General features: G+C 43.7%; 1 protein-coding gene across 1 annotated transcript in view; it reads right to left on the bottom strand.

The window, feature by feature from the left end:
* The window catches only part of KIF13B (kinesin family member 13B), a 140257-nt gene that overhangs the window by 85755 nt on the left and 39512 nt on the right, over window positions 1–14990 (bottom strand). The window lies entirely within an intron of this gene.

The following is a 14990-nucleotide window of genomic DNA, read 5'->3' as shown; positions in this document are numbered from 1 at the left end:
GGCTGTTGTTTGTTTTTTATTTGGGTTTCTTTAAACAAGTACAAAATTACTGGAGTGACCTTTGAAATAACAGCACAGCACTGGTCAAAGCCCTGACAGCAGGTTATGCAGCCTCCCCACAGACTGAACACTGGAGAAATGCAGCAAACACACAATGGAGAAGTGATATTCTCCTTCTCCTGGCCCTTTCAAAAGAAATTAGGAAATCCTTGACATCAGCAACAAATAAAGTCTTGTGACAAGCATCACTGATTTCTTTTGGGCAGAGCAGAAGGACATGGGAGCCACGTAAGATTACTCTCAAGAGTTCTGGCTGCTCACATGGGTTAAGAAGAGAGTTTAAAAATAGTAGTTTCTCAGCATTGCCTCTCAGAAATAATTTTTATTAAGCAAGCCCATCATCTCTTTACCCAGGCTTAGCTCTAAAATGCATTATCTATTTGACATAACAGGAACAACAGTGACTTTGGATAGCAGCAGTTGGTATGACCCACTACACAGGGTGATTATTTAGGTCAAGGTTACCCCACAACTGTGATGTTGCAGGCTCATTCCAGGGAGCAATACCAACATGACCACTTTTCCTCCTGCCACCTGGCTACATTTGGATAAAAGCACTCCCAAGGTCCTTGACAGCACACTTAGTGCAGACTCTCAGCTGTTGCTGGTGCTCCTGGGTGGGTCATAGATATAGAGGTGTATTGAAGGAACCTCCTTCATTAGGGCTTTGGTCTAGACACAGAATACACCAGACAGCCTGTTTGGATTACTCTGAGACACAAGAGCATTTTGTTGGCTTTCTGTGCTCTTAAATGCTAGTGGAGCACTTTGCTGAAGGACTTGACTTGGAAACGGCTAAGTGGTTTTTAGGGGTGCTCCTGTTGAAAAGACAGGCTTATTCCTGCAGGAAGATAACTGATGTGAAATAAAGAGAATTTCAAGCCTGGATTCTGAGTTTGAGTTCAGCACTCAGAGATGTGATGGTACTCTCAATTCAGCAAGCAGTTATGTTTGTATTTTCCAGCCCAGGTCCATGGCTGGATTACATTATGACATTGCAGCTGATTCTTCCAGCCCTCAAAAGTGGATGTATGCTTGAGTGTTTGGATTAAAGCAGCAATAAGGATATGATCTTAGAATTCCTATCACACACACTGTTTTAAGAGGATGGATTATGCTAGGCTATGCAAACCATCAATCTTAGTTCAGACTAAAAGTCTTAATTTAAGTGTCTCATTCTCTAAAGAGCTGCACAAACACACAAAACCACATCTCACAGCCTCACTTAATCCAAACATGAGCAAACAGAAGCCCCACACCTAAGAAACCCAACATGCACCATACAGGATACAGCACAGCTAACTTGAGCTGAGCTTATTCTGTATACTTTGGACCAAGAGGAGAATAAATTGGATAAATGTTTCCCTGAGGGAGGCATTAAGGGTGCAGACTGCATTATGCAGCATCACGCTACACACATAAGAATCCTTAGCGCTGCAACTCCACGCTGCGATAGCCAGGCCCAGAAAGACATGAAAAGATGGGCAGCCTGACTTGAAATCCCAGGGGAATCACAGAATGGCTTAGGTCAGAAGGGACTTCAGAGATCATCTACTCCAACCTCCCTGCCATGGGCAGGGATGCCTCTCAGCTAGACTCAGTTGCTAAAGGCCTCATCCAACCTGGCCTTGAACACCCCCAGGGAGAAGGCATCCACAGCCTCCCTCGGTAACCTATTCCAGAGTCTCATCACCCTTGAACTGAAGAACTTCTTGCTAAGATCCAGTCTAAACATACTCTCCCTCAGCTTAAAACCATTCCCCATGTCTTATTACTAGACACCCTTATGAAAAATCCTTCTCCAGCCCTCCTGTGGAATCCCTTCAGGTATTGGAAGACAGCTATAAGGTCCCCCAGGAGTCTTCTCATCTCTAGGCTGAACCCCAACTCCCTCAGCCTGTCCTGACAGCAGAGGTGTTCCAGCCCTTGGATTATCTTTGTGGCTACAAACTAAGCAGAAATAGTGTGTAGCTGCAATAGTGCAGCCAGCAGGACTGGAGCAGGGATTGTACCCCTGTAACCAGCACTGGTGAGGCCACAGCTCAAATACTGGGTTCAGTTTTGGGCCCCTGATTCCATGAAGGAAGCTCCATGCCCAAGTATGGTACATTGCTACAGTCCATCTCAGAGGTAATGAAAAGGTAAATACCAAGTAACAGCATCACCTATGAAACAGGAGAGTATCTCCTACAACAAATTAGAGATCACAGCAGCATGTGCAGAGAGCATTTTCTATGGTTAAGGATGGCATTAACAAAAAACCTGCAAGGATGCAAATATTGACAACTGGTAATTGTGACAAATTGTAAAGAATTGCAAGTAGTTCTCAAACTGAAAAGATACAGAATCATAGAAAGGTCATCTAGCCCAACTTCCCTGCACTGAGTAGGGACAGAGCAGCTTCAATTAGAGCAGGCTGCTCAGAGACCTGTCTGACCAGAGCTGGGATGCTTCCAGGGATGGGGCATCTACCACCTCTCTGGGCAACCTATGTCTCACCACCCTCAGTGTAAACCATGTCCTCCTTAGATCCAGTCTAAATCTCCTCTGTTTGAGTACCTTGTGTACATCTGTCACCTGGAAACTGTTCATGCCAAAATCCATGTCCAAAGCAGTGTCTGAAAAGTACAGAGGGAAAAGGAGCACACAGCAAAATGATCACTGCAGGACTCCTAAAGCATCCATGCAGTGGAAGCCCAGCAGTTTCCCCCAGGGATGCTGCCATTTCAGAGATACATACACACAAGGCTTGCTATTGTTCCTCAGCTGACAGCCAATAATTCACATCTAACTCAAATCCAGCAAAAAGATCCAGGACAGGAAGGGAAAACTTACATTTTAGCTACTGAAGGATGCCACTATGATGTTTTCAGCTACGTATGTTCACTTGAATCCAGACTGACAGGACTTCCTTTCACAGACTCCCTTCTTTTATCTTTTTTCAACTCTATGTTTAATAGAATCAGTGGGAATTTAATATATACAGGGTTTCTAACATTAGAAAAGAAGAATAGTGCTCTAAAATTACTTCATTTGTTGCAGCCAACTGAATGTATATGCTGTTTCCAGAGAGAAGAAAGATATTCAGCCCATCCATTTTTAAACCAGCTCCTATAGGATGTAAGTTTCTTGACCAGGACACTTTGCTTTCATGCTAGTGGTTTCACAAACCTCAAGCACAACTTAAACACCAGCTAAAGCCAAAGCAATTACCAGCTGGGACTACCAGCACAGGTCCAACACCACTACTGCTCCTGTTTATTTACAAACTAATAGAACCTTCAATAATTAAATGATAGATTCAAGCACAATGAAACTTCTCTGCTCAGCCCCAGCTGTTAGTGATAGTTTAGTTGTATCTCAGACTGGTTTTCATTCTGGCTTTCCAGGTTCAAAAGGAGAGGGAAGTTACAGTGACACAAAGAGTATCAGAGATCTGATGAATCTCATGGGGAAAACACAGTAGCAAATGAGTAGAGATGAAACATTATTGGGAAGAGGAAAAACTAGCTCAGACTTTATCCATTCTGTCTGGCTAACACAGCTCAGAGACAGCAGCCAGCTGGCAAATCAGCACATCCTGCTTCTTGCCTAAATCAGAACTGGGCAGATGGGGGCAAATGGGAGGAGAAAGGTGGAAGGTGGCAAGTCAGAAGGCAGGGGAAAAGAGATATGGAGGCTGTAGGACATGATCTGACAAGCCAGACATTTTTTTACCTTTTGAAAAAGAACATTTCACTGAATCACAGAGTCGCAATTCAAGTAATGAATTCATCCCGTTTTGGAGTTAATTAGTGCAGTGAAAGAGGTTCCCACAGTGCAAACTGTTTGATTTGGAAGCTAAATATCTTGCCACCTCCCTGATAAATGTTGGGGGGTTTATGCAGAATCACAGAATTGTAGGGGTTGGAAGGGACCTCTGGAAATCACCTAGTCAAAACCCTTGCTAAAGCTGAGCTGACCCACAGCAGGTTGCCCAGGATTGTGTCCAGGGAGGTTTGGAATCTCTCCAGAGAAGGAATCTCAACCACCTCTTTAAGCAGCCTGATCCAGTGCTCCAGCACTCACAGGAAATAATTTTTTCTGTATGTTCAGATGGAACTTCCTGTGTTCCAGTTTGTGCCTGTTACCCCTTGTCCCATCACTGGGCACCAATGGAAAGAGACTGGCCCCATCCTATTGACAGGGGCCCTTTAGAGGTTGATAAACATTGAGTCTTCTCTTCTGCAGGCTAAACAGCCCCAGGTGTCGCAGCCTTTCCTCATCAGTGAGATGCTCCAGTTCTCTCAGCATTTTTGCAGCCTCTGCTGGACTCACTCCAGAAGTTCTTTGGCTCTCAAACTGAGGAGCCCAGAGCTGGACCCAGGGCTCCACATGATGCCTCACTAGGGCAGAGCAGAGGGGGAAGAGAACCTCCCTCTACTTGCTGCCCTCATTCTTCTTAATGAACCCCCTGAGACCACTGGCCTTCTTGGTCTCAAGGATACATTGCTGGCTTATGGGGAACTTGTTTACCAGCACTTCCAGTTCCCTCCCTGGGAAGCTGCTTTCCAGCCGGTCAACCCCTAACCTGTGCTGGTGCAGGGGGTTATTCCTCCCCAGGTGCAGGACCCTGCACTTTGCCCTTGCCTTCCTATCCCAACAGTGACCACAACATCATCCAAACTACACAATTGGCTGATGCTACTTAGTGGCACACTATGTTTACAGAATTGTAACCTAACACTTCACCATTTTTAGAAATCTTCTGGAACACCAAAATATAATAAGAATTTAATCACTAAAAAACAGAGGGGAGGGAACAATTCCAACAATAGCTACATATTAGCAAAGTCTCAACAGATCTCCAGAAATTCTTATTGCTTTCCACTTTCAATCTTCTATGAGCACTGCAAAAACAAGTGTATCAGATTCCAACATAATTACTGCTGGTTTATGCCCTTTGGCAGGAACTGTTCAGCATAAACTTCATAAAGTAGCTAAAAATGTAACTAGAAAATTATAGTGATGGGGAAAAACTACGTAGGGCTTAGCAGCAGAAAAGGTATTAGTGTCTCCGCGAGACTGCTCTCTAAGACCACATCTTTATACTGCTGGCAAAGTTAGTTTGCCTTAAATCAATTGATATTCACACATGTTTTATCAAAAGTAAACTTAGCATCATGTGTCACAGTAATTTACTACGTTGTAACTCTGCCTTTACTCTCCTCAGTGCACATGGGAAGATTTCTTGCAGATAAAAGCAACACAATAACTATGCTGAGTTGTGACACAGACTCCTAACTACATCCACAGCATACCTGGAACCACATAATTAATGCTACACTGGGCAGCATTAGTTGTCCCCACAGATCTATCTTTCTTTCCTTTCCCTGGTTAAGTATGCCCCAAATAGTACCTGTATGGAAAACCTTGAACAGTAACACTGAATTTCTTTTGTGGCTTCTGCACAGTGTTTTCATAAAATAGAATGGAATAGAATGTTTCTAGGGATGAGGCACCCGGCACCTCTCTGGGCAACCTGTGCCAGTTTTTCACCACCCTCAGTGTAAATCATTTCTTCCTTATACCTAGTCTGGATCTAACCTGCTTTAATTTAAAGGAAGTTTTCCCTTGCTCCTCATTCATCTGCCTTGAGCTTCCCCAATCAAACACAGCATGGGAAGGATGCTTGTAAATACATCATAAAAATCAGGCATCACCTTCACAGAAGCTTAGTGCAGAGCTTTGCAAAGCAAATGCAGGCTGTTTGAAGAGCAGTGGGTTAGAAGGTACTGGTGTTAATGGACTAAAGAGCTTTATAAGAAAACTAGTGCTTCAAACAAGACTTAGGAGTTTATTATCTCAAAGAAAAAATAGTGGGCATAGATGGAGCAGAATACCAAAAGGACCTGTGCATCACTCATGTTATCTCAGCATCAGATGTCTACCTGTAACAGGGGCAGGATTTAACAAAGCACTGCTTTATGGTCTTTTCTTTTGGAATAACAGTGCTTACATCTGCAAGTTTATCTTACACTAAGAACAGGCAAATATTTTCCACACTCTATTACAGGAGCTTCCTACTCTGCAGAAGCTGGTAAGTGGTATATGAATTACTGAAGAGCTCTAGCACCAGCAAATCTCAAGGCAGACAATTACAGGGACATCAAAAATATCAGGAAGATCATACAGAATCATATCATAAAGACTTCCAAGATCATATAGAATCATATCAAAAGACTTCCAAGATCATTGAGTCATTAAGACTACCACTACTCCATGTCCCTCAGCAACACAACTACGTCTAGGTTTTTTTAAACATTTCTAGGTACTACGACTTCCCTCAGAAGCCTCTTTCAATGATTGACACTTTTTCAGTGAAGATGTTCTTCCTAACATCCAATCTAAACCTCTCCTGGCACATCTTGGAGTGAGAAAGGTCTCTCTTCAGCCTCCTTTTCTGCAGGCTAAACAACTCCAGTTCCCTCAGCTGCTCCTCACAATACTTGTGTTTTAGACCCTTCACCTTCACCAGTTTCTTGCCCTTATTTGAACATGCTCCAGGACCTTCTTGAAATGAGTGGCCCAAAGCTGAACCCAGTATTTGAGGTGCAGCCTCACCAGCACCCAGTACAGTACACTGCTCTGTGCTGCTGGCTCCAATATTGCTGATCCAAGACAGGATGCTTTGGCCTTCTTGTCCACCTGGGCACATGCTGGCTCATCTTTAGTTGGCTGTTGACCAACAAGCCCAGGTCCTTTTCTGCCAGGCAGTTTCCTTCCACTCTTCCCCAAGCCTGGAGCGTTGTATGGAATTGTCATGACCCAAGGGCAGGATTCAGCACTTGGCCCTCTTGAACCTCAAAATATCTTGCATTTCTTTGAAACCTGGGATCCCAGATATCTTTCTGAAGCAGGTCCTTTAACTGGTACTGTTTAGGATTTTTTTCTGTATGAAAGGATTCAGAATAAGGTTTTTGGAAGAGCCAGTAAAGAGTTAGTAAAGACACTGCAACGTTCAGAGATTTACTGTTTAAACTTCATCTGCAGAGTTTCTTTCCTGGCATAAAAGAAAGCCAGACAATAGTGAAATAAAATGTAGGCTGTGATTAATTTTTTTACTAGCATAGACATAATTGAAAGATAACAGTATGACAACTGATAAGAAATAGCAGAATTAATAGGGAAGCTGTTTCCTTTCCACAAGTCAGACAGATAAAACTTGCAACACATTTTGCTGCTGCTAGGCAGACAATGAGAGGAAACATTAACTAACTCAAGTTTGATCATCCCATGATCTTGGAAATCCATTTTCCCACAATATTCCATGAGATAAAATACTTAAGGTTGTTGGGTTTAAGTTTACATTCTTCCTCCAACTTTACATATAGACCAAGAGGTATCAAAATTGTGAGCTGCACCAGACTCCAGTTTCTGGATAACACCCTTCAATTAACTCCGTTCTCAGAGAGTCTTGATTTTACCTCCACAACAATACTGAGCTCCTCAGGTTAAAACCATGCCACCCTATTTAAGCTACAGCATTCCTGCAAGCAGGAACAGTCTCTTTAAAACATAATCCCCAAATCATTAACAACAACAACAACAAAAATGTAGTGAAAAAGCACACATAGCCTAAACTTGTGTAGCCAAAAGGAACAAAAGTAATCACTGTTACTTGGAAAATTCCTTCAGCGCTCCAAGGCATTCCATGCATAGTTGGTGGTTACTTAGTTTCTACTGACAAAACTAATTTTTGCCAGCTCAATCAAAACAAACCCCAAAAGAAAAAAGAAAAAAAGTCCCCCAAAAACCAAGACCTTGGGCTGAACAGCAGCTTTGTGGGTTTGGGGTGTTTTTTCACTTAGAGTTCAATTTTCTGTATTGTTAGCACAATAATCTGCTTAGTCCTGACCACACTCAAGTGGTGCATGTATCCCATAAAGCTTGTGTTATGACAAGGGGATTACAACTTTATCCTTTTGTTTGTAAACACTTAGATGTCAGGACACTATTGTGCTCCAGAGAATGTTTGGTGAACAGCCAGTACCCAAATTTCCAATTACTATTGTGAAATTCAGTATTTTTAATAAAGCCCAATGGAGCTACCTTTTAACAACCACAGGAGGGAAGAAAAAAAAACCCCAAAACTATGATTTATCATGAAATCATAGAATGGTCTGGGTTGGAAGGGACCTTTTAAGGTCATTTAGTCCAAACCCCCTGCAGTAAACAGGGACATCTTCAACTAAATCAGGTTGCTGAGAGCCTTGTCCAACCTCACCTGGAATGGTTCCAGGGATGGGGTATCTACCACCTATCTGGGCAACCTATGCCAGTTCTCACCACTTTCAGTGTAGAAAATTTCTCTTATACCCAGCCTGAACCTCCCCTCTTTTATCACAGAATCATAGAATCAATAAGGTTGGAAAAGACCTCAAAGATCATCAAGTCCAACCTGTCACCCAACACCTCATGATTACTAAACCATGGCTTCAAGTGCCACATCCAATCTCTTTATGAACACCTCCAGGGATGGTGACTCCACCTCCTCCCCAGGCAGCACATTGCAATAGCCAGCAACTCTTTCTGTTTTAGATTAAAAACATCACCCCTTGTCTTGTCACAACAGACTCTGCTAAAAATGTTGTCCCCAGCTTCTGTATTGGCCCCTTAAAGTACTGAAGGGCCACAATAAGGTCTCCCTTCTCTTCTCCAGGCAGAAGAACCCCAGATCTCTCAGCCTGTCCTCACAGCAGAAGTGTTGCAGCCCTCTGATCATTTCTGTGGCCTGCTCTGGATCCAGACAGGTTTTGGACACAGTATTCCGGATGTAGCCTTACAAGGGCAAAATAGACAAGAGGAGAACCTCCCTTGGCCTGCTGGCAACGCTCTTCTGAATGCACTCCAGGAAACCACTGGCCTTCTTGCCTATGAAGGTACATTGCTGGCTCATGGTTAACCATATTACAATGGCTTTTTCTGCCTGTTTTCACTCAGCTAGAGTAATCTAGAGCAGTGTTTTTTCAAGATTTGTCTCACTATTCTCACTTCAAAATGATCTCAAGGCTTACTGCAAGTCCTTGATTCAAGCTGGTTTTTCATACAGGCTCAGCAAAAGGAGAAACGTTGGAAACAAGCCAAACCATTGTCAGTGTCTCCTTCACCAACAAAAACTGCCCCAGACAACCTCCTCAGGCCCCCTCACAACTCACTTGAGTAGTGCAGGGTTTGAGAGCTGTCAGCACTCCCTCACTTCTCACACAAAACACGCTGACATCCACGGAAATTTCTAAGATTCTGCTGGCAGCTGGAAGTAGAAAATAAAGGTGGGAGAGGAGAGTGGGGGGAGAGAGAATTCCTTTATGAACACCTGGGAATGAAAACAAATTTTTTTCATCTATCAAAGAGCATTTTGAGAACTCTTTCAGATGAATCTCAAGCCCATCATCCAACTCATCAACTCATTAGAGCCCCTGCCTTAAACCAGTTTGTGCTCCCCATAAACACACAGACATCATCTAGAATAATTTTGGAGGAGAGCAAATTTTTTTCCATGGCCTCCATTATATTTACACACAGGTACCTACACACAAATGTGTACAACCAATATCCTCTCACAACAATCGAATCCACTACAGCACCTCTCTGCTTCAAACAAGAAGGATGAAGAAGTAACAGTTGATGCTGATCAGCAAAGAGCCATTTCCAAGAGCATGAAAAGATCTGCAGTCACAGAGGCTGCAAGCCTCCAGAGAAGCCCAAGAGCTCTTCAACCCTCTTGTTAGGAAGTCCATCATTCCAAGTTACAGCAATTACTGTGAGGACTCTTCAAGCCAGGGAAACAAATGATTCTCTCCTATGGTTAAATACCTCTGAACAGTTGCTAATTCCCAGTTCACTCTCCTTCCACTCAACTACCAAGAAGTTCCCATGCATTTTCTGCTCTAAAGACCACATCCCCAAAGAACTTACAGTCATTCATGACTGTCCACATACACTTTTATGTTAATCACAAAGACTGCATGTCAGGAAACATCTTCCAGCTTGGTGGTCTGAATAATGTCAAACCACCTCCTTCCTCTGTTGGTTCTATGAATCGACCCTGTTTTCAAGTGAAGAGTGACATCCTCCTCTCTTTGGAAAGGCTGTTAAAAGACTGAGAATTTCATTGGACATAGTCTCCAGTTACTTTCTGAATGATGGGGCTATTTCAAGGGGCAGTTCTGGGCACACGCACAGTGCAAAACTTTATACTTTAGGAATAATCTTTGATGCCTCCAGGACAAGAGAGCTGCCAATCAAAGTGTTATTTTCATATGATAAGTCCCTCACAGCCAGTTTTGAATCCAACTTCAAATTACAGACTCAAGTGGCATTTAAAACTACACACACACTGAATACCACAAATGACAGTAGTCTGTCATGTATCAAATATAGAATACAGAATTAACCAGGTTGGAAAAGACCTTCAAGATCATCAAGTCCAACCTATCACCCAACACCATTTCATCCAGTCTCTTTTTAAACACTTACAGTGATGGTGACTCCACCACCTCCCTGGGCAGCCCATTTCAATGACCAATCATTCTTTCTATGAAGAGCTTCTTCCTAACATCCAGCCTAAACTTCCCCTGGTGCATCTTGAGACTGTGTCCTCTTGTTTTGCTGCTGGTTGCCTGGGAGAAGAGACCAACCCCCACCTGGCTACTAGCACCCCTCAGGTGGGGAGGAAGAAGAGCTGTAGGCAAGCAGGGTTAGTCATTAGCATAAAAGTTATTTGTCTTGCCTCCATGGTTCACTAACTTCCTGAATTTTCTTACTTCAGCAGATACACCTTTCATGACAACAGTGATAAGCCAGAGGCTGTTGCACCACATCTACGTCCTCTTGACTCAAACATCCCATCAGCATTCAAGGAGACTTGGAGTTAAAAGAACAACACAATGCAGCTGAGACACTCCAGTAAAAAATGTATCTGAGCAGGGCAGCTTGCCAAGACACAGGCATCTCAAAAACAGCCCTGCAAAAGAAAAATCTTGACACATATTAGAAGCCTCAAATGTTCAGCTACAGTAAAATCAGTGTTTGATCCCTCTCAAAACTGCCTTACTGCCTTTCCCTCTGCCCAAAAGCACACACTACAAAGTTTCTCTCCCCCTATCAACACTTTCAATGCTGCAAATATTCTTCCAACCCATTTTAGCAGACTCCACTGGTAAGGTGAAGGCAACAATCAATATCCCTATCACCATCCTTAGAGGGATTTAGATGTGATGCTGAGGGACACAGTTTTTTTGGTGAGCTGGCAGCCCTGGGTTAACCATTGGCCACAATGAGCTTAAAGGTCTTCTCAAACATAAAGATTCTATGATTCTAATATCCACTTTGACGTTTCCCATATGCAGCAGAAATGTGAAGCATTTTGACATACACTGACACATTATTTTTTCTTCATGATTCCAAGCCTTTTTCCCCAGCACTCTATTTATGCAAATTCACTCCAACAGTTGAGCAGCTGCAAGATTATAGCTCTGCCACCAATGATGTTAAGAGAGGATTGCTTCCCTCAGCTACCCATATCCCCACTACAGAAAGGAGGACTTACTTTCTCTTGTCATTTTTCCAAACTATAATCACCTCTCAAGACTGAAATCTTACTACTAGAGTATTTGGCACCAGGAAATAAAATCACAGCATCACAGAATGGCTTAGGTCAGAAGGCACTTCAGAGATCATCTACTCCAACCTCCCTGCCATGCCTCTCAGCTAGACTCAGTTGCTAAAGCCTCATCCAACTTGGCCTTGAACCACTCCCAGGGAGAAGGCATCCACAGGCTCCTATTTCAGAGTCGTGATCACCACCCTCGAACCGAAGAACTTCTTCCTGAGATCCAGTCTAAACCTACTCTCCCTCAGCTTAAAACCATTTCCCTATGTCTTATTACTAGACACCCTTATGAAAAGTCCCTCTCCAGCCTTCCTATAGGATCTCTTCATGTATGGGAAGGCAGCTCCAGAGTCCCTCTTCTCTCTAGGCTGAACAACCCCAGCTCCCTCATCCTATGCTCATAGCAGAGGTGCTCCAGACCTTCAATCATCCTTGTGGCCCTTCTCTGGACTCTCTCCCACAGTTCTGTGTCCTTCTTATGATGGGTACACTAGAACTGGACTATGCCAATCTTTCTAATAGCCTCCCCTTTTACTACTGTATGGCTACAAGTAGGTCTCCCCAGAGCCATTTTTTCTCCAGGTGGAACAACCCCAACTCTCTCACAGCAGAGCAGCCCCTGCCCTCTGATCATTTCTGTGGCCTCCTCTGGACTCTCTTCCAATGGGTTCATGTCTTTTCTGTGCTGAGGACCTCAGAGCTGGACACAGCACTGCAGGCAGGGGTCTCACTAGAGTTAAAGGGACAGAATCAGGCCTCTTGACCAAAATCTTTGTCCCAAATAATTTAAGACCAGAAAGAAGCATTAAGCCAAGCAGCCTAGATCCTTCCCTAGCCTCTCTGACTAGTGCTTTTCAGGGGAATGTGTTTTTGCACCAAGCTGCTCTTCTGCCTGACCTAGAAAAGAAATCCTTATCCTCAGTGCATCATTCAAATCAGCTGTTCTTTTCCCAGCAGGAGGATGGGAAATAAGCTATAATTGACCTGTTTGCTGAGAAGCAAGGGGAAAATATGGCATATTATGAAAATTACAGGCAAGCCTTCACCATGACAGCTTTGCTCCCCATGTCCCCTATATGCCCTGCTAATGGCTCCAGACTGCTGAAAAAATGCCCAAGTGCTCCAGGCAGAATTAAATATTGGCTTGTTCCTAGAATTGCATGAAAGCATGAAGATCTGCATCAAGAACTTGTTCTAAAGACACACACACACACACACACCCATCCTTGGAATGGAAAGGAAACACAGATCCCAGGTTTGTGGGCACACAATCCACACAATAAAGCCAAGGTGCAGCTGGATGTACAACTACAAAGTACAAGCTTAAAGATACAAAAGTCCTTAGCTACAGGAGTAAAACATTACTTGCAGATGAAGCATTTTGATTTCTTTCTCTCTGCAAAATACCAATTTCTTTGGTATTTGGAGGTATTTTTCTCCTTTCTTGCAAAGGAGAGTCTGAGAGTCCCGTGGTTCTTTAGCTTAGAGAAGACTGAGGGGGGATCTTCTCAGAGCTGGTCAATAGCTAAAAGGTGGAGGTCAAGAGGATGGGGCAGACTCTTTCCAGTGGTGCCAAGCAACAGGAAAAGGGGCAACAGGCACAAACTGGAACACAAGAAGTTACACCTAAACATCCTAAATGTAAGAAAAAATTTCTTTCCTTTTAGGGTGATGGAGCACTGGACCAGGCTTCCCAGAGAGGTGGTGGAGTCTTCTTCTCTGGAGAGATTCCAAACTTGTCTGAATACGATCCTGGCCAACCTGCTCTGAGTGATCCTGCTTCAGCAAAGGAATTGGACTGGATGATTTCCAGAGGTCTCTTTCAACCCCCACCATGCTGGGATTCTGTGAAAAGCCCAACTATTTCTTTCTAAATCAGTGCTACTGATTCACTGTAGCATTCCTCTGTGCCCTTAAATTGGCTTAATTCATCTTTTGTCTGTATGATGTACTTGGACATCTCCTTTGTCTGTTCTCCCTCCCACCTCAGCAAATCACCACGGCCATTTTTAAGCATAGGAACTAGTGTGTGAACTATTCTTAAGTCAACATACTACAGAACTATTTGAAAGCACTGCAGGTCTCTCATGCCCACTGTGCTCCAGTTGAAAGCTCTCACTTGGGGAAACAGACAATCCTCAAGTATTTAATACTTTATATGGGGAAAGTAATTTTGAATAAGCTTTTATTCCCCCCCTTTGTGTTCCAGTGATGTTTATTGATTTTTGTGTACAAAAAGTTCTTCCACCAAACATTTGTGCCAACTCCCATCACCTCCAAAACCAAACTGGGTAGTTACTTAAGGGCCTGTACATTCACACTGGGAAAAAAAAATCTCAACCAGAAACAGGCATTAGCAGGGAAGTAGGACTGGTGGTACCAACTACAGAAGCTACAAGGCCAAAGCTACAGTGTAAAGGCATCCAACCACCAATCAAGTCAGAAGTTAGGTAGCTGGAATAGGTGTTGTAACTGGAGTTGGTAATGCTGCACATCATTTCTGGCTGACAAAACATTCTTCCAGAGACTATGGCTTGCAGCCCTGTGAGAAGCAATCAAGGATTAAGTTATCACTGCAAAAGAATTCTGACATTTAGCAAGGTGAAACACGCACCATACACCATCAGTTATCCCTTTTATCCAAATAAATTGTGTCAGACTATATCCTGCCTTGTACTTTCCTGCCAACCAATCTCCTAGGCTCTGGAATCCAGCCAGCAAATTGTTCACTTTTGCCAACTCTTTATGTTGTCCCACATTAGAGCAAAGAAGTGCCTGCAAGAAGCAGACCAACATGAGACTGGTGCTAGTAGTCTTTGGGGCAACTCCTGCTATCAGTCCAGACTGGGAAGTGAAGGGACGGAGAGCAACCCTGTGGAGGAGGACTTGGGGGTGCTGGTGGATGAAAAGCTGGACACATGCTAGCAATGTGTGCTCACAGTCCAGAAGCCAACTGTATACTTAAATGCATCCAAGGCAGCATGGCCAGAAGGTCCAGGGTTGGGATTCTGCCCCTCTGCTCCGACCCCATCTGCAGTGCTGTGTCCAGCTCTGGGGTCCTCAGCACAGGAGAGACCTAGACCTATTGGAGCAGATCCAGAGGAGGTCACTGAAATGATTCATGGGCTGGAGCACCTCTGCCATGAGGATATGCTGAGAGTTGGGGTTGTTCAGCCTGGAGAAGAGAAGGTTGTGGAGAGACCTTACTGCAGCCTTTCAGTACTTAGGGGGGCCTAGAAGACAGATGGGGACAACCTTGTCAGCAGGGCCTGTTGCT

Source organism: Dryobates pubescens, chromosome 3, assembly GCF_014839835.1.
Source record: "Dryobates pubescens isolate bDryPub1 chromosome 3, bDryPub1.pri, whole genome shotgun sequence".
In the NCBI taxonomy this organism is placed as follows: domain Eukaryota; kingdom Metazoa; phylum Chordata; class Aves; order Piciformes; family Picidae; genus Dryobates; species Dryobates pubescens.
This window is presented reverse-complemented; position numbering and strand designations above follow the sequence as displayed.